The 18999-nt window shown below is 37.7% G+C and overlaps 1 long non-coding RNA gene across 1 annotated transcript; it reads left to right on the forward strand.

Annotated features, from left to right (window-relative positions):
- The first annotated feature begins 1556 nt into the window (after positions 1-1556).
- On the forward strand, positions 1557-16918 carry LOC114398329. Its single transcript, XR_003663577.1, has 3 exons — positions 1557-1598; positions 16686-16762; positions 16883-16918. It is a non-coding gene; the product is annotated as an uncharacterized LOC114398329 (long non-coding RNA).
- The last annotated feature ends 2081 nt before the right edge of the window (positions 16919-18999 follow it).

Raw genomic sequence — 18999 nt, forward strand, 5'->3', positions numbered from 1 at the left:
CAAGAAAGACATATAAGAAAGAAGAAGAGAAATCTGATAAAAAGAAAATTTTCAAAATGAAAAGGTGTAATTCACCTTTTATACATAAAACTATCAATTAAAATATCATATTTCACACAAAATTACAAATTTATTTTAAAAAAATTATCGATCTATGAAACTTTAATCTCACTTGCCATAAAATCTTTCACATTTACTCACATTTGCAGATTTGCTTGCTACCTTTGAACCTTTAAAATCATTTTGCATTCCGAATTTGTCACAAGCCTCTAATTATTTAAATAAAAAAATCTAAGAAATTTTCATAAAAAAAGAAGAAGAAGAATTGAACAAGAGAGTTAATGAAGAACGAGAAACGCTCCATGAAAGCTAAGGAAAAGGAGAGACATACAATTTAAGTGGAACTGAAAATACAAAATTTAAAAAGCAAGAAAATTTTCTTGTTTGTGCGGTGACACAAAGCAAGTAAAGAACATAACCATGCTTTAGCATAGTAATAGTAATCAGTCACACTTTGGACATGAGGAAGTAAGAGTAGAAGGTGACGACATGACCCTTAACGCCTACGGCAGGGTTAGTATCGTTGGTCCAACAATTGCGGTCGTTAAGTGATATATCATATGTTTCATGTTACATAATACTCCATATAATTAAGACATGCAGCATCTGATTACCTTTGGATTCCACAACGAAGCAACTCCGGCGTCCTCCACCTCTGACTCTGGGGAAACATGGTTCCTCACCTCAATCGCTGCGTCATCATCTTCCATCATTCCCAGACTTATTTTCCCTCTGCTGCGTCACCCTTCAGATTTATATTTATACATGCACTTCAGGTTTTATAACAAGTACGAATACTTAATTATTGGAGTATTATCTAATGATTATTGATTTTTAATAATTATTTTAAAACTTGTAGTATACTTACAACATACTCAGTTGTTTTACTTATGTTGAATAATATTCAGTTCATGTTAGTATAATATATTTGTATTGATAATATAAAATAATTTTACCCATTCATTTAATATTTAATTAAAAAGGTTATATTGAATGAAAACTCATTTACAACTATAAATGTAAATCGTTTCCTCAAATTTAAATATTGTCATTTAAATGTCCATAGTTTCATTAGTTTGACTTAAGAGTTGAGACTTATTACCCGGTACATGATAAAGGGATGGGGTTGGAATGCAGTGGAAGTAGTTTAACCGGAGGAGGACTAGTTAAATGAGACATATGACATATTTTAAACAATTCTGTTTCAATAGGATAGGAGGCAGATAGCTATTTCGTTCAAAATAGAACCATGGTAATGTGAGACATATGACCATATGTTCTTGGTAATGTGGCTATCTGCATGTGCATGAATAGCTCAAGAGTGAATCAGAACCATGGTCATGTGAGTTCAAGTGCTTGGTTCTTTGACATGGATATCCTTATTTTATATGATTTTGATATTTCATATTTGCATATGATTATATTTATAGTTTCTAGCAATTTGTTCATTTCAGCTTAATTCATATATTGCTGATTTGCAGGTTGTAAAATGTTGTATTTATGGTGCCAATTCTGCAAAATGGATTATGAGCATGCAGGTACATTTTATTTTTGAATTTGCTTCCCTTGTTTTCTGGTGAGTTTTTTCCATCTTAATTTTTCTGCTCACTCTATATGTTGGAGGTTTCTATTGTATTATTTAGATATTGATATGTTGATTTTTGTTTCTTTTTTGTGCTGAGTATCTATTGTTATTTCTATTTCTACTGTATTGTTTCTTTGGTAGTTGGATTTTTGTAGTCCTTATTGAGCTTAATGGAGAATAAGGTATTTCTAGATTGAAGCTTTGTTTCTTATATTGAATATCTACTCTTTGCAGAGAGTTCCACTTATTTACGAACAAAGTCCTTTTAAAATAATGCAAGTAAAGAACTTACACTGAAACTTGTCCGGTACCTAAAATTGTGATATATAACTTTTCTAACAATGATATGTTTTTTGAAGTTTACTGCAAGCAGTAAATTCAAATGGTCACTACTAGAAAATACATTTTCAACATCGGTTATTTAGAACATTCTACATTGGTTCTAAAACCGATGTTGAAAGTGACGATGTTGAATGTATGAATGTTAACATCGGTTTTGGAGAACCGATGTTAACATACATATGACAACATCAGTTCTCCAAATACCCGATGTTAAACACAATGAACAACAACAAAAAAAGTGTAGGCATGATGAACGTTGACATCGGTTTTCCAGTAAAACTGATGTAAATATGTTAGTTTAACATCGATTTTCTAGAAAAACCGATGTTAATATATGCCCTTAACATCGGTTTTGCTAGAAAACCGATGTCAACGTTGATGATGCATACACTTATTTGGTGTAGTTCTTTGTGTATAACATCGGTTAATTATAAATAACCGATGTTAATATTCAAATATTCACATCGGTTATTGATAATTAACCAATGTTAATGTACACTAGTTAACATTGGTTTTCTACAGATAACCGATGTTAAATTACAAACGCTGACATCAGTTATACCAAAAAACCGATGTTAATATACAAACGTTAACATCGGTTTTCTATTATAACCGATGTTGGTTATGATATTAACATCGGTTTTTGTTAATAACCGATGTTGTTTTCAAATATATTTTTTTATATATACTTTTTGTTTTTGCAGTAAACCTAAAATTGTACCTGTCAAATGCAATTTCAGAAGGCCCAATTCACAGCAAATAAACATTTTATTCTGCTTTCAAGCAGTTTTAATGATAATAAACATCAAATAATTGATTTATATATTATAAAGAACTATCAACAAATGAATTGAATGTTCATGTTACATAGAAAATGTAAAAAATGTAAAAAATGTTAAAAAATGTCCCTAAATCCTAGGCCTGATCTCTAATTCGGAGATAAAACTGTGCCCACTGGATCCGCAATGCTTTTAATCTCTCAGCCTCCAATGGTCTAGGGTCGTTAAAATACTGCATGATTAAATAAATCATATTAAGTTAATAATGTAATACAAATTATAAATAAATCGATTTTCTTTGAAATAAACTTACCGCTTCCCAATTATTTGTAAAAGTTCCTAAAATGATGGTGGACATCCAGTGCATGACATAGTAGCCACACTCAGTAGTTCTGTTTTGTCTATTACACTAAATACATAATGAAATTTGGATATTAATTAAACAACTAGTGTACAAACACATAAAGAAATATATATAAGTAGAAGTTTTATGTAAATGACGTACCTTGACAACAATCCACCTAGTAGGAGCCTTTGATTTAGGCTGTGGAGCATCATCAAGACCCTTGATAGCACTGTTCCATATGAGTAACAATTAAAAACTAGTGTTGTACGTTGAGGTATTACAATGCAAATGTATTGAAAACAACACTAACCTATTAATAATCCCCTTAAGGTAGTTGTCTGGCCTGTTATGCAATGAACAAAACCAGACAACTAAGTGTTCCTTGGGCAGGATGACCACCATCTGCCAGTGTCTGCTGCAGTGGAACCTAAAATGGGTTAGTACATTAGTAAACATTAATTAAATTTTGTTATTTTGTGACTTACCCATTTAGGTAGGCTCCAAGATACACATCGCGTTGTGAACTCTGCATCCAACTCTTTAAGTAACTTTCAGATTCAAACTGCGATTGCCCAGACCTCTGAATGGACTGAGGCTCGAGGAATTCATAGATATCAGAATTCCCCGCTCGCATACATGTTTCAGTGAGATGCCTGTTTATGTTAAGTCAAAGTTAAATATTTATGAATTGAAAGCCATAACTTAGGTAAATAAAAGCCTTTTATATAAAGATTTACAGAATCCACAACTGTAACACTGATATGCTGAGACATTGACCACCGTGTGCGATTTCGGAGAGGTTTTCGTGCTTTATGTACAGGGGGAAATCTGGATTAACGACCCCGAACACGGTGGCATCCCATCTAACCTGATAAGGCCTCAAGAAAAGCTCTGGGATGGTCAATGTCATCAGATAAAGCGGATCATCAACCTCCGGATCGGGCTTCGGAGGTGGTTTTGGCGGAGACACAGCTACCTGTTCATGAAACAAAGTTAAATAGCCTAATTTGAAAAGAAGAAACATATAGTAAGGACAATAAGTACCTGCTGTGATAAAGACTTGACCAGATGTGTCGGCCAAGCAAGAAAGGTATGAAGTGCCTGCCCCACTAAGGAAACCTCTTTAGTGGGTACAGGAACTGGAGCATCTGCATCTCTAACCTCCTCCACACTCACCTTTACTTGGTCAGGCAACAAAGGAGTGTTATGAATAACAGTGGATCCCTCATAAACTCTCCCGATGGCAATCAGGCGTGCAGGATCTGCTTCTATGTACAAGCCGAACCTGTCAGAGTCACCGATCTCAGGATCGTTTCCTGAGGGATCAACACAACTCCCCTTTGTGCTCACTCGAGGACCGGAGGGACCAGGACCAACCACAGGCTCAGGAGGCACTGCAACTCCCTGAGATTGCATCTGCGACTGAAGGTGGCTGAAGGATGCCATGACCTGCCTCGTCACTTTCTTTGTGATGGACTCCTCTAGCTGGTCCCTGATCTGCTCGGTCAGCTGCTGTAATTCGTCAGGAGGCAGGGAGGAAGCGCTGCGGGACGTCCGTGGAGCCGATCCAAAGTATTGCTTGATGGTGACACCGGCTCCAGCAGCATGGACACGTCCAGGGTGCTCTAGACGTCCAATAGCAGCGGCCAGAACATCCTGACGTCCATGGGGGACGAACGATCCCTGTGTGGCCTGCTCCTCAAACGAATCTTGCACAGAAAACACACAGTGGTACATGGCATTCTCAAAATATTCAAACATAATTGTAATGGTTAGTTGAACATGACTTACAATCTTCTCAACGATTTCCTTTGCGGCCTCAGTCGTTATCTCCCCTGTCTTCTTCGTGCGGGCCATTTTCCACTTCACGTGGCGTCTGACCGGGGATGGAGGGTCGATGACGCCATCAACGCTTCCTGACTGTGCAGCTTCCTGCATCTTCTCAGCCAGGAGCTTCTGCTCCAAATAATCATAACCCCCACGAGACAAAACGTGGGGGGCAGTATTCTGTTTCTGGATGGCCTATGCCTTCATGCGCACATCCAGAAAAAATTAAACAATAATGTTTGAAATGGGTAGAATGAAGTATAACAGCATCATGTTTAATATGAAAAACAACTTAAATGGCAAAGGAACATACCTCCCAAGAAGGGTCTCTGCGAGTCTGGCAAAACTGGGCCCACTTTTCCTTGCTGATGTCGTATTTGTCACAGACAGTGTCCTCGACACCGTCCTGATCGGCTGCAAGGGCCCATTTCCTTGTGAGGTCTGATTTAAACTGCCTCCATCTCTCCCCCATGGTCTGTAGTAACTTCCTTTTCGTCCTACTGTCAGAAGCCTCTGGGATATCAAATTTCGCCTGACAACATGAAACAAAGTTTATTTGTTACAATAATGAAATTTTTTGGCTATTAATTACACACAATCAAATAAGAAAGGAGAAATACCTGAATATCCTCCCAAATCAGGTCCTTCTGAGCAGTAGGGACCTCCTTCCAGTTCTCGTAGGTGGTGTCCACCTTATCACGTGCCACAATCCCCAAATATGTTCTTAATTTCTTCTTGTGGGGACCGTCGGCCTTCCCTGTAGCAGGATCAACATGCACCACTGGTCTCTCAACACCAGGTGGTCTAGTGGACAACGATCGTAGGTGTGAGGCTTTGCGTGTCCGCTTCACGGTAGATGTCAAAGCCGATGCGTCTGAAGTAGGAGGAGGAGGAGGAGGAGAAGGAGGAGGAGGAGGAGGAGTAGTGGAGGCAGGTGGAGAACCCATGATCTTTTATACAATAACATACAAAATTAGATTACTGAAAAGAGGATTAGTGATAAGTTTTTTATGGAAGGCAAAAGTATAAGATTATTAAACAAAACCCCACCACATAAGGAGACAAGACAAATTAACCAAAGGACTCTGAAAGATAGGTAGTTGTGCTTTTTAATTGTGATTTCATCCATGTTTTCTTTGATATTGATTTTCTTAGGACTTCATCCATGTTTTGACAGCATTTGATTTTCTTTTTTTGCAGAAAAGAAAGAGGGGAACGAGCAACAATTTGAAGGTTGTACATTCAGGAACTAAAGAATTCAAAATAGCTAGTAATAAGAGGGATTTGTTTTTGGGATTTTCTGAGCACCAAGAGCGGCTACGCAAGAAGCTTGCACTTGAGGAGGGAAGGATATTTGCAGCTAATGAACAACTTTCTTAACTATTTGTCCTTCAGATTTTACTGTTTTTTTTCTTATATGTAAATATAAATAATATAAGGTTATGCCATAGGGACATGGTCATTTTTACCCCTAACAATCTTAGAAGTAAATATAGACCATGTTTTTACGCCATACCCTTATACCATTTATATTTACATATTAGCAAAAAGAAACAGTAAAATCTTAAGGACAAAAAAGCATTGCACGCATTTCAAACGTCTACAGTAGGCATCGCTGCTTTCTCAGATCTTCAACCAACGGACTTAGATAAACATCAATGTCATTTCCTGGCTGTCTTGGGCCCGATATCATCATAGACAACATCATGTATTTTCGCTTCATGCACAACCAAGGAGGCAAATTGTAAATTACTAGCAGAACTAGCCATGAACTGTGTTGAGTGCTTAAGGTGCCATATGGATTCATTCCATCACTGGCTAGTGCAAGTCTAAGATTTCTTGGCTCATTCCCGAAATCCGGATACAAACCATCAATCTTCTTCCACTGGGAGCAATCAGCCGGATGACGGACCATTCCATCATAAATCCTTCCATTTGCATGCCATGTAAGGTCTTTTGCGTCGTCCTCATTACCAAACAGACGCTTAAACCTTGGAATGATTGGAAGATACCACAAAACCTTCGCTGGGGGGCCCTTATTGGAGTTTTCATCAGAATTGCTTTCCTCTTCATCCTTCACTTTGTACCGTGAAGTCCCACAGACAGGGCATTTGGACATTTCTTGGAATTCATGCCTGTAGAGTATGCAATCATTGGGGCAAACATGAATCTTCTGATACTCCATACCCATGGGACACAATATCTTCTTCGCCTTATAGTAACTTTTAGGTAGCGTGTTGTCCTCTGGAAGCAGATTGTGCACTACCTCAAGCAGTGAGGTGAAACTTTTGTCACTCCACCCATACCTGGCCTTCACATTAACCAGACTTAACACCGCAGAAAACAGGGTTAAGGAATTCTTGCACCCTGTATACAAAGGCTTCTTTGAATCACTCTGCAATCCTTCATACACAGGGGCATGTGCTTGTTGAAAACACTCTTGTCCAAGGTCACGAATCATGTCTTCCAAGCGATCTCTCATTTCTACATCAAACGGTTCAGATTGGGACCCAGTATGCATGTCAGTCACTTCACCATGCCATATCCACGCCGTGTAATTCTTCTTCATCCCATCACACAATAGATGGTCCCGTATGTCGTCAAGTAGTTGTCGTCTTCCATTCAAACAGTTGATGCAAGGACAATAATATTTTCCTTCTTCATTCGGTCGACCTCTTTCTGAAGCAAATTGCAAGAACTGTTCGACGCCATCCTCATATTCTGGGCTTATGCGACTTGCATTCATCCAACTTCGATCCATCTAAGCAATTCCATGCATGAAAATCTCACTTTTTTATTTATAGGTGTGGCCCTATCCCATTTAGGAAAACTGTCTTTTATGTTAGCTTCAATCGTCAAGGTTACCATTATTTACAAAAATTTGACTAAATTTCGGCAGCATTTCGCATTGGTCTCCAAGTACACGACATGACATCGGTCAAATGAATTTCTCGATAATCAAGTATGCACTCGGAGAACAACTTGAAATGCATTGAACCGAAATTTAATCAAATTAATGAAAATAATAATAACCTTCACGAATGAATCTAACATAAAAATACCAGTCTCCCCAAACTGTCCAAACGAACAATTCAAGACTAAATACAATGACTAATGCAAACTGTCCGCAAGAGTCATTGCATTCAGTCTCAAACGGGAATCTAAGGTTCACTCAGCATGAACAACAGTTGTTTATATAGCAAATTACACTGATCACATACAAGAACATACAAAAGGTAAAATTCAATTAGAGGAAAATATAGACATCAACAGTTGTTTATGTATCTAATTTAAAATGCTGGGTTTGAAGGGTGCTTATGCTTTTTTATTGTCATTGGGTATATGTCTGTGTGTGTGTGTGGCTGTTTGTGGTTGTGTGTGTGTGTGTGTGTGTGTGTGTGTGTGTGTGTGTGTGTGTGTGTGTGTGTGTTTGTGTGTGTGTGTGTCTGTTTGTGGTTGGACATGTGTGTGTGTGTGTGGTTTTGTGTGTGTGTGTGTGTGGCTGTGTGTGTGTGTGTGTGTGGTTATGTATGTGTATGTTTCTGTGGCTGTGTGTGTGTGTATGTGTGTGGTTATGTATGTGTATGTGTCTGTGGGTCTGTGTGTGTGTGGCTATGTGTGGGTCGGTGGGTGTGTGTGTGTGTGTCTGGGTGTGTGTGGCTGTGTGTGTGTGGGTCTGTGGGTGTGTGTGTGTGGGGGTCTGTGGGTGTGTGTGTGTGTGTGTGTATGGTTATGTATGTGTATGTGTCTGTGGCTGTGTGTGTGTGGTTATGTATGTGTATGTGTCTGTGGGTGTGTGTGTGTGTGTGGTTATGTATGTGTGTGTGTCTTATTTCTGTAATTAGGATTTCTTAATTATCATTTCTTGTTTTTATTAGATTAGGATTTCTTAATTTTTCTGCTATTTTTTCTTGTCTTATTTCTTTATTTTTATTATTATTTAGCCCCAATGCCTGGATAGGACTAGTAAGCAAGGCAAGGCAAAGAATGTGACTAACTGAGGGAGGCAGAATAGAATTGGAAAGGGGGGGGGGGGAGACAAACAACAAAACCCTCAGAGAGATGGTTGAATATTCTAAGGTGCTGATAGCTGAACAATATAGAGTAGGATCAGAAACATATTATGCACCCTGTCTTGGGAGTTTTTTTTATCTCCAAACCTACTTTGGATAATGTTTCAGCTATTAAGGCTATTCTCAGAAGCTTTGAGTTGGTTTCTGGCTTTAGAATTAATTTTTCTAAGAGCCAATTTGGTGCAATTGGCAAATCTGAGGAGTGGTGTACTCTTGCAGCAGATATCTTGAATTGTGGTCCTCTGCAGTTCCCATTTATATACCTAGGGATGCCTATAGGTGTTAACCCTAGAAGGAAGGTGGTGTGGGAGCCTCTAATCAGAAAATTTGAGGCCAAACTGAACAAATGGAACCAGAGAAGTCTATCTATGGCTGGCAGAATTACTTTAATTAATGTTGTCTTGACAGCTTTGCCTTTGTTCTATATGTCCTTTTTTAGGGTCCCTACAGCAATCATTAAGAGGCTCACTGCTATTCAATAACAATTTCTTTGGGGTGGAAACTTAGAAGGAAAAAAGATAGCTTGGGTTGCTTGGAATCAAGTGTGTGCTCCTAAAGAAAAGGGAGGGTTGGGTGTCAAAGATATCAAGGCTTTTAATAGAGCTCTCCTTATCAAGTGGAAGTGGTTGATGTTTCAGCAGCAAGATCATCTATGGAGCAGAATTCTTACTTCAAAATACAGGGGTTGGAGAGGCTTGGAAGAGGGACCTCCTAAGCAGATTTTTTCCTCTTGGTGGTCTGATTTAAGATCTGTTACTCAGCACAGCAGCATAGCTGCTGTCAATAAGCATTTTCGCTGGAATTTGGGCAGTGGTGATCAAATCCTTTTTTGGGAAGACTCTTGGGTGGGAGAAGGAATTGCTCTTAAAGATAAATACCCAGATTTATATCAGGTAACATCCCAAAAATTAAAGACAGTGGCAAGCATGGGGATCTTTGGAGAACATGGTTGGGAGTGGCAATTTTCTTGGAGAAGATGTCTTTTTGACAGCGAACTGGGGGGTGTTTCAGCTTTTATTGACCAAACTGCAGTAATAAACACTAATGCAACTTTGAGGGATTCTTGGGTGTGGGGAGCTGAGCCAAGTGGGATTTTTTCTACAAACTCTGCTTATAATTGTATCAAAGCTGACCAGTTACCTTCCCAGCCTATTACTGGCTTTCGTCAGCTATGGGAAATCAAAATCCCCCCTACAGCCCTAGCTTTTTCTTGGAGACTTCTCTGGGATAGGCTTCCATCTAAGGAAAACCTTATTAGGAGGCAGATTGTCCTTCAAAATGACCTCTGCCCCTTCTGCCAAAGTCAAGTTGAATCTGCATCCCACCTTTTTTTCTCTTGTCATAAAATAATGCCTTTGTGGTGGGAATTTTATTCCTGGGTCAAGGAAGTTAGAGCTCTGCACAACAATCCTATGGAGAACTTTCTTCAGCACTGCTCCTTGGCTTCCTCGAGGAACTCCAATAGAAGGAGGAAGGTCTGGTGGATAGTAGCTACAAGATCCATTTGGAACCTCAGAAATGACATGATTTTTAATAATCAGCCTTTCGTCATTTCCAAATTGGTGGATAACTCGATCTTTCTCACTTGGTCATGGCTGCGGGGGTGGGAAAAGGACTTCAATGTTCCTTTCCACCAATGGTCTTCAAATATGTCTTTGTCTTTTTCCTAGTCTGCGATTTGTAGGGTTGGGCACTGTTCATTTTGTTGGCCTTTCATTTGCTGTTTATGTTCTTGTCTTTTAGGAGATACTGTATCATATATTCCTTGTAGTACCTCTGGTACTATTATTATTATATATATAATATTATCTTTGCCGTTCAAAAAAAAAAAAATAGGACATGAGATGCCGTTAGAATTAGTCGTATTGGATTTAGCCAGAAAATTGTAAATATATTGGCTCTAAGGCACAAGTAGAGAACCATCAAAAAGATGCTTTACTTCAATGCCTAAAAAGTAATGAAGATGGTCAAGCTGTTTTAGGGCCAAGACTGATTTCAATTGACTGATCAATTGTTGAATTAAAATAAGAGAGTTCCCTCTAAAAATAATATCATCAAAGTAGACCAAAATATTGTGCAGTAACAATGATTGCTAAATATTGTGCAGTCACTTGCAGTTTATTCAGCATATTTGTGGTGCTTCTGCAGGGTTGCAGGGAAAAAGATGGCAGTGGTGGTGGTTTGCTCTTACTTACTCGATTTGGAAGCATAGGAACTACATTATTTTCTCCAATACAACATTATTTTCCCTACGTTGTATCAAATCTCTAACCAATAATAGCAACCTATCATCCTCTTGGGAAGTCATAAGGAGGAACGGTGGGAATTGAACTTTAAATGGAGGGGAAACTTATTTGATAATGAAGCTACAATGGCTGCTGAATTCCTAGAGGAAACAGTAGGGCTAGCAGTACAACAACAAGGAGCAGACTGATGGGTTTGGAAGCAAGACTCGAGTGGAATTTATTCGACCAGAACTGCATATAAGTTTCTGCTGGGGGAAATAAGGGGGGAATCAGAGGATGGGACTTTCTCGCTTCTGTGGAGACTTAAAATACCACCTAAGGCAAAGGTATTTACATGGAGGCTCATCAAAGACCGTTTACCAACGAACATGAATTTAAGAGGAAGACAAGTGGAGATAGCTGATCCATTGTGCCCATTCTACAATAATTTGGATGAAGATGCAACACACCTTTTCTTCAACTGCAGCAAGGTACTTCCCTTGTGGTGGGAGACAGTCTCATGGATCAAATCAGTGGGTGCTTTCCCAAAAGAACCGAAAGACCACTTCATGCATCATAGCAGATCGAATGCTACACGAACAAGGCTTTTTGTATCACTAGAGGGTAGATTTTTATTGAGGCTTTAGCAGATGTATTAGCCATAATATGGTTCCTAATTAAACTGTATTAGTTTTTTCTAAGGAACCATATGTATGGGATCCTATCTATGTACAAAGTACCTCTGGTACTTCATCACTATTTACATAATGAAATATTTATATATTTTTGCCGATAAAAAAAAAAACCATGCAGATGATAGCAACACACTAACAGCAGTACCAGATATCACACAGATAACAGCATCAGACAATAATTCCAACCAAGAGGAAATCATGACTTCAAATAGCAGAGGCAATAACAGATCAAAACGCAACACACACAGGCCCAAGTACCTCAGTGAGTTCATATAAGGACCAGGGGAGCTGCAAGCCCGATAGCAGATTCTAGAATTCCTTCTACTTCGCGCTTAAAGCTTTTTCCACGTTTTACTTGATACCTGTGTGGTTATGCAATTTCAAAATTTTGTTATAACAACTTAGCAAAATATCTTGTATGAAATGGCTATAAAAAGGGGTAATGATGAAATAAAAAGATATGAGAATTATTCCCTGCAATTTAGCTTTTCTTTTATTCCAGTTAGCTATCAACTGGTCTGACCTTAGCTTTTCTTTTATTTCAGTTAGCTATCAACAGACTAATAGGAAAGAACAAAATACTAAACATTTATTTAATTAAATCTAATAAAAAATTTACTTCAATCACATTATTTAACAAAATACTTGCAAGGTACGGGTGTCTTCTAAGAGCTGAAGTGTTTGGCAGCCTATTATAAGGAAGTTTGAAGCCAAGTTTGCAAAATGGAAACAAAGAAGTCTATCTATGGGGGGCAGAATCACTCTCATTAATTCAGTTTTATCAACAAAGTGTACCATAATTCTATTTATCAACAACATTTTTTTATTAGGGTAGTAGTGCAGGGTTATTGTATTCTATTTAGATTGGCACGTGATTCGTAGGACCTATGGTTCTGCTAGTCTGCTGGTTTCTACCTTGTATATTTAGTACCTCTGGTACTCACAGTTATTAATACAAATTATAATTTTTCTAATAAGAAAAAAAGATAATACAAGAGAGAGAGAAGGGCAGTGGCAGTCACAACATATATATAGAGAAGGGCAGCAGATAAAATTACAAAAACATTCAACACTAACAATGAACAAGTTCTGAGAGTTTAAATCACAGTAAATACTTCAAAAATATCAGTCCAATGAAAGAAAGGTCATGTAGAGAGGCATGAACATATCAGTCCAATGAAAGAAAGGTCATGTAGACAGCCATAGCATAAGTTACAAATATACCAGTAATGTATACAACAACAATTTCAAATTAGTTTTCGAATCAAAGATATAAATACCTGACTTTGAGGCTTCAAAGATATAATCAAAGCACTTCCACAACAACGCCAATTAGCAGTAGTAAATGATAGCCCTAAAAAAAACCATACAGAAATTAGCCACAGTGTGTTTAAAGCCTTTTATCAACAATATGACTGTCACTTCATGGTGATACATTGACTCTCAAAAGACATTATACTGAGAGTGTATTTAAAGCCTTTTTCAGTCATTCTATCAAATAGATCATGGACAATTTTTTAAGAATACATATCATACGTTGACTCTTTAACATAGTTGGGGAAGGCATCACAGGCCTAATGAGGGAAGCAGTCCGGAAGAATTTTTATAGTAGCTACAGGGTAGGAATGAAAAATGAACCCACAAACATTCTGCAGTATGCAGATGATACTGTTTTTGTGGGTGACACTACATGGGACAATGTCTTGGTGTTGTAGGCCATGCTAAAAGGTTATGAAATGGTCTCGGGCTTGAAGATTAACTATGCTAAGAGTCAGTTTGGTGTTATAGGGGGTGTTGTTACTTGGACCAATGAAGCAGCTCAAACCCTGAATTGTAGACAATTGGAAACCCCATTCACCTACTTGGGTATTCCAATTGGGGCTAAACCTTCCAGCAGTGTTGTGTGGGAGCCTTTAATCAAAAAATGTGAGTCTAAACTATCTAAGTGGGCCCAGAAAAACATATCACTGGGAGGAAAGATAACTCTAATCAATTATGTTCTCAATGCTGTACCAATTTATTTATTATCCTTCTTCAAGATTCCACAAAGGGTAGTAAATAAACTGGTAGCCTTGAAAAGGAACTTTCTATGGGGGGGGGGGGGGGGACCAAGACCATAGGAAAATTTCTTGGGTAAAATGGGAGACTGTATGCCTGCCCAAGTCTGAGGGGGGTCTAGGGATTAAAGATATCTCTAAATTTAATATAGGTTTGCTGGGAAAGTGGATATGGGCCTTAGCTTCTCATCTGCAACAACCTTGGGCCAGGATTATCAATTCCAAGTATGGAGCCAGGTCTGATTTTCAGCCAGCTCGTGTTCAAGGGGGGCATTCATACTGGTGGATGGACCTAAGAAAGCTTTATCACCAGTCTGATCAAAGCATTTTTCAACAATGCATGAGCTGGAAGGTTGGGTGTGGGGATAAAGTCAGCTTTTGGAAAGATAAATGGTTAGGGGAAGGTCCTACTCTTCAACAGAAATACAATCAACTGTTTCTCATTAATAGACAACAACCCGATCTTATTTCAATGATGGGAAATTTCTCTCAAGATAACTGGAGATGGGACTTGAAATGGAGGAGGAATCTGTTTGATCATGAAAGTGATCTAGCTGTCAATTTTATGGAAGAAATCAGCTCTATACATATTCAGAGGCATGTTAAGGACATCATGACTTGGAAAGCTGATCCTAGTGGTGTTTATTCCACAAAGTCAGCCTACAAATTAATGATAACCCCCTCTACTCCAGCCTCTGAACTAAGATCCTCAACATTACTATGGAAATTTAAAATTCCCCCAAAAGCTACAATTTTCACTTGGAGGCTTCTTAAAGACAGGCTCCCTACTAGATCTAATCTCATAAGAGGAAATGTGATCATCCAGGACACTGTTTGTCCCCTCTATGGCCTAGAACAGGAGGAGGTGGGCCATCTATTTTTTAACTGTAAGAGGATAGTAGGCATGTGGTGGGAGTCGATGACATGGGTACAGGCTCAGGGAACTCTCCCAGCTTCTCCAATGGATCATTTTCCTGTGGTGGGTTTTTAGAGGGCAGCACCAGAGGTGCTTTGTAACATCTTTTTCCAGTACCTCTTGTACTGTTTTTGACTATATTAATGCATATATATAATTTTCCTTCCAAAAAAAAACATATCATACTTCTATCCAGTCAAACTAAAGCAATAACTAATTAATTCAATTAAACAGGGACCAATTTAGATGTCAATCATTAAAGGTAGATGATGGCATTCAAAGAATGATAGCAAACCTTTCTATTTCTATTTTTTACACATTTAAAACTCAAACATATAAAATAAAAAATATATAACAAACTAACAAAGATAAAGACAAAAAAAAGGAAATATACACTCACCTCAGTTGGTGCTGCTGCCCATCATTTCACTCTCACAACAAATAGGAATCATGTACCTGCATGGAAGAAATAATCACACAACACACAATGATCAGAATAAGCTAATGCATATAATTAAGCATGATACAATATCAATATTGATGGAAGTAACAATGACTTGTCAAAAATTTGGATGAAATTCAAAATGTAAATCAAAGCTTTGTCCCTGAAACCCTCTATGTAAATCAAAGCTTTGTCCCTGAAACCCTCTATGTAAATTTGACAGCCTCGTCTCTCCTTTCCTGAAAACCCACTAAAAACTGCCTAACCCCCCTGCTATTACTCCATAATTTAGTTTGCAATAACTGCTTAAGGCAGTTACATATAGTCCTAAATCACTACAGATTCAGTTACGATTAACCTTTTGTGCCTAACTAGGGTTTCGGAACATCACAACAGAGATAGACCATTGAACAATGGATTTTCATCATTAACATACAACAGAGACATACCTTCAATGGAAGCGCAGATACGAACTCCACAAACGCCAACTCGACAATGTGGTTGCAGTGACGGAAGCGCGGCCCAGTTTGCGACAAACACGAACTCAGGCAGAAGGAGAAACACACCCTGGGAGTACCCTTTCCGGGACTCTTTCCTTTCCTACTTTTCTTCAACCTGCGAAAGTGAGCAAATGTTAAAACGACGAACGCCTAATGTTAAAACGAAAGGACGTACCTCAATGGATAAAACGATCTCCACAAACACGATCTCCACAATGTGGTTGCAGTCATAGAAGCACAGGCGACTTTGACACAAGGAGAAAGAAGAAGAACGATAGGGTTCAAGCGCAAGGAGAAAGAAGAAGAACGATAGGGTTCAAGCGTACGGGTTGTGCAATTTCAGAACTTTAATATATAATGATAACAACATCGGTTTTTTAAAAATAACCGATGTTAACATCAACTACGTAACATCGGTTATAATAAAACCGATGTTAACGTCGACTCGATAACATCGGTTTTTACAAAACCGATGTTAACAAAGGCATACTAACATCGGTTTTTCCAAAACCGATGTTAACTACTCCATAGTAACATCGGTTATTAAAATAACCGATGTTACTATGGAGTAGTTAACATAACTGATGTTACTATGGAGTAGTTAACATCGGTTTTGGAAAAACTGATGTTAACTAAGTCTACTTATTTACAAAAATGCCACCGCGCTTTCGTTAACATCAGTTTTAGCTATAACCGATGTTAATTGGGCGATGTTGAAAGCTTTTTTTTTAGTAGTGGGTGCATGGTACTGGGAGAATATCTCACTGTACACATATTCATTTTTAAAATTAAACTTATAATTTTCAGTTGCTTTGACACTCTCATTCATATGACACAGGTGTTGGGGCTATAGAGTTTATTATATGCCATTCAGAGGTCTCAATTGCACTTGCAGAAGAGAAGAAGATACCTGAGGTTCTCCTATCTAAACCCTCTGTTTTATAGCAGTTTAATTGTTAGGAAGGATTTGAGAGTTGTGTACAATCTTTTGTAAACAGTTAGTCTCACCCAAATATTTGTTTTGAAACTTTTCAGCTATTCAAGACATTTCCAAATGCAACAAAGTATCTCAATAGTAAGTTTTGTTGATTCTCTCCTTTCTTTCCTAAAATGCTTGTGCTTTAGAAAGAAGCATTCATTTTTATGTCTTTGTTACAGCAATTAATGAATATAACTTTTTTGTGCAATGGAAATGAAAATATAAGGATATCTTGTAAATGGAAACTTGGGGATTGTTTGGTTTGACCAATTTATACAGAATCATATACATTGGAATTTATTTTTCTGAGGTTAATTTCAGTCATGACCTCAAGGAATTAATTATGTCTTTTGCTTTGAATATTTTGTGTTTCCCATTCCTAATTCAACTTTTAATACTGCCACAGGATCAAACTTAGAGCTTTTAACTTCCTATTAAGAAAAGGATGTATACATATCATACCTTCCACTCGCACATACTTTTTTTAGGACCATTGAGGAGATATTCATATGGCATGGTGCTTCAATTGGTTTCTGGCGAGGGGTAAGTATATGTAGTATATGTATATCTGTCATTACGAAATGAACATTTGATGTAATAATTAAACTTTGGATTTGTTTGATTCCCCCCCCCCCCCCCCCGCCCACAAAAGTTGAACCTTCGGATTTGGAATATGACCATCATTTACTCAATGGCTATAGGATGTCAAATTGTTAATTGATGATGTTGGGGAACTAAAACCAACTATTTTCTGTGTTGTTCCCCGTGTGCTTGATAGAGTGTACTTAGGTAAACTCTTGAAAATTCTCATGATTGTTGACAGTTTGATGATCTTTCCATAATCATATAAACTTGATGGTAAAATTATTATTTCAATAGGACAAAGCTACTCTGCAAATTATTTCTTGATCATTGGAGTAGCATTTTTCTTACTTTTCTTTTTCATTTTTCTTCCTTCCCCTTCCTAATTGGGAAAAAAATGCATTGACTCTCAACCCCTATCTGATACACAGGTTTGACACTGAAGATTTCTTCTGGGGGCTTCTTGAAGAAGACATTAAAGAAAGACAGTAGAATCTCCTTTTATGTTTATTATTATTTTCAAAACTCAAAAAGAAAGATAGATCTGAACTGTAATTATGTTTATGTATGAACATGCGCACACAGTAGAATCTCCTTTTATGTTTATGTAGTCTAATTTTGGATTTTGAATGCTAATTATATGGGTCTAAAATTGTTCTTGATTAATTTGATTAGGGAAATGGTGATTAGCTAATACTTCTAGATTTAAATTTATTTCTTATAAATATAAATCAATAAAATTAAGAGCACAACTATAAAATTATGTCTAACTAAAATATATGTGGAAGTTATTCTGATGTCTTGTCACTCTAACTCTGTGTATATATGCAAAAGATATTGTAGACATCTTTATGGTCCTTGTACTAGATTATGGCCTTGATGTCTTGTCACTCTAATAGTGGAGGGTCAGCTCTAGCCAAGGCCTAGGTAATTATGAACTTGGCAAAGCTAATTGGAGTTGGAGTTGGAAGGATCGTTGGATTGCTGCACTGCCCATATTCAATTATGTATGTTATAAGCTCTCTCTAAGATCTAAACATTTACCTACAGTTGAAGATGATAGGTACATGTTAAAGACTTTTACCTACAGTTAGGAGATGTAAGTAGAAGTTAATGACTTTTACCTACACACTATACATAGTAGGTAAAATCTATAGTGACAGACAATTAGCTGTCATTATACGCCCCCTCAAAGTTGACGGAAGAAACGTATGTAGGACAAAGTTTATTATACATTTACCCACAGATTTTATACTTATAGTGACAGTTTTTGTCTGTAGGTATAGGTCATTTTTCTTGTAGTGTTGCACTAGGTATGTGACTTGTTTACAAGCCTAGTCTAGGGTGATACCTCATAGGCTATACACACCCTTACTCATCCCATTTGCACCCTCGGTAGACATTAGTATGGACTTTGTTCTTTGGCTTCCTTGAACCCAAAGACGTGTAGACTCTATCTTTGTGGTGGTGAATAGGTTTAGCAAGATGGCACACTTTATACCATGGCATAAGGTAGATGATGTTTCTCACATCTCAAAACTCTTCTTTGGGGAAATTATGAGACTCCATGGTTTGCCTAGGATCATTGTGT

This window comes from Glycine soja, chromosome 19 (assembly GCF_004193775.1).
Source record: "Glycine soja cultivar W05 chromosome 19, ASM419377v2, whole genome shotgun sequence".
In the NCBI taxonomy this organism is placed as follows: domain Eukaryota; kingdom Viridiplantae; phylum Streptophyta; class Magnoliopsida; order Fabales; family Fabaceae; genus Glycine; species Glycine soja.